Consider the following 1,937-nt stretch of genomic DNA (forward strand, 5'->3'; position numbering starts at 1 on the left):
ATTCCTTTATGTGCCCTGACCAGGGATGGACCCGGCAATGTTGGCGTTTCTAGATGTAGCTCCAACCAACGGAGCTAACCACCACCGGGGCCACAAGCACTTCAGTGCTTATCTCTGTGGGGTTTGTTTTTTTAATCTCTCTCTCTATGGCTTTTGTTTTTTTCTTTTGTTTTTTGTGTTTTTGTTTTCTTTACGGTGTGCACTTTGTTGAACTGGTCTCAAGTCAGGGACTCGGCAATGTTGGCGTTTCTGGATGTAGCTCCAACCAGCGGAGCTAACCACCACCGGGGCCACAAGCACTTCAGTGCTTATCTCTGTGGGGTTTGTTTTTTTAATCTCTCTCTCTATGGCTTTTGTTTTTTTCTTTTGTTTTTTGTGTTTTTGTTTTCTTTACGGTGTGCACTTTGTTGAACTGGTCTCAAGTCAGTCAGTGCACAGGTAAGCCCTGCTTGGCTACCTCCACACCTCAACCCACTCCCAGGGGGCCAAAAGCCTTCATACATCTCAAGTTGGGGACAAGAAAGGAGGGCCACGATGGCTGGCCATTCAAAATAAAACAAAAATAACAGGTATTAAGGCGAAGATTAAAAAATTTGGATTACATTTACACATCCGCCACATTGTAGAACTTTGGGGGTGCTCGCTCCAACAGACTGCTGTCACCCTCACCGTGCTAGTTTTTAAACCCTGAGCCAAGCGCCCACCCCGCCAAAATCAAACAAACAAACAGTCCGCCTAGAAGCATTTGCATGGACGATGGTGGGGCCGGACTCCTCATACCCCTGCTTGGTGCTCCACATCAGCTGGAAGGTGGACGGCGAGACCAGGATGGAGACTTGCGCTACGGGGCGCAATGGTCTTGATCTTCATCGTGCAGGTCGTGCCGGGAGCCAGAGCGGAGATCTCCTTCTGCATCCTGTCGGCGGTGCCGGGTGCATGGTGGTTCCACCAGACAGCACCGTGTGGCAGCGGCACCGCTTGTTGCCCATGGCGATGGCCTCCCTGTCCGGCAGCTTGCAGCTCTTCTCCAGGGAGGAGCTGGAGGCCGCTGGGGCATCTCCTGCTCCAAGTCCAGGGCGATGCAGCACAGCTGCTCCTGGATGTCGCGCACCATCTCCCGCTGGGCGGTGGTGGTGAAGCTATAGCCATGCTCTGTGAGCACCTTCATGAGGTAGCTCAACAGTCCAGATGCAGGATGTGGGTGACTCCATCCCCAGAGTCCATCATGATGCCAGTGGCACGGCCTGGATGGCCACGCACATGGTGGGGTGTTGAGGTCTCTAACATGATCTGGGTCATCTTCTCACGGTTGGCCTTGGGGTTCAGACGGGCCTTGGTGAGCAGAACAGGGTGCTCCTCAGGGGCCACATGCCCCCCATCCCCACCCCCACAGCTCATTGTAGAAAGTGTGATGCCAGATCTTCTCCCTGTCGTCCCAGTGGGTGGCGATGCCGTGCCCGATGGGGTATTCAGGGTCAGGGTGGCTCTCTTGCTCTGGGCCTCATCACCCACGTAGGAGTCCTTCTGGCCCATACCCACCATCACGCCCTGGTGCCAGGGGCACCCCACATAGAGGAGACAGATGGCCCTGGGGGCATCCCCCCCAAAGCCTGCTCTGCGCAAGCTGGAGCTGGTGTGGTCCACATGCGCAGCAATATCATCATCCATGGTGAGCAGGGTGGTGTGGGTCGAGGAAGGTGGAAGAGGCCAAGTCTGGTGGCGGTCAGAAGGCTCTCTATGGAGAGAAACCAAGATGGCGGCATAGGTAAACACCGGAAATTGCTGCCTCGCACAACCACTTCAAAAATACAACTAAAAGACAAAACGAACATCATCCAGAACCACAGGAAGGCTGGCTGAGTGGAAATTCTACAACTAAAAGGAAAGAGAAAAGCACACTGAGACTCAGAGGAGGTGTGGAAGTAAAGCACAGAGGT

The 1,937-nt window shown here is 53.9% G+C and overlaps 1 protein-coding gene and 1 pseudogene across 3 annotated transcripts in view; both read right to left on the reverse strand.

Moving 5' to 3' along the window:
- Positions 1-351: 351 nt before the first annotated feature.
- Positions 352-1,683, reverse strand: LOC107181915 (annotated as a pseudogene).
- Positions 1,653-1,937, reverse strand: part of CFLAR (CASP8 and FADD like apoptosis regulator) — a 63,411-nt gene continuing 63,126 nt past the window's right edge. For all 3 annotated transcript variants that reach the window (XM_015559142.1, XM_015559140.1, XM_015559146.1), the window contains one exon: positions 1,653-1,735. The gene's annotated coding sequence lies outside the window, so the exon portion shown is untranslated. The remainder of the gene's footprint in view (positions 1,736-1,937) is intronic.

The sequence above is a fragment of the Myotis davidii genome, unplaced genomic scaffold (assembly GCF_000327345.1).
Source record: "Myotis davidii unplaced genomic scaffold, ASM32734v1 scaffold914, whole genome shotgun sequence".
Taxonomy (NCBI): Eukaryota; Metazoa; Chordata; class Mammalia; order Chiroptera; family Vespertilionidae; genus Myotis; species Myotis davidii.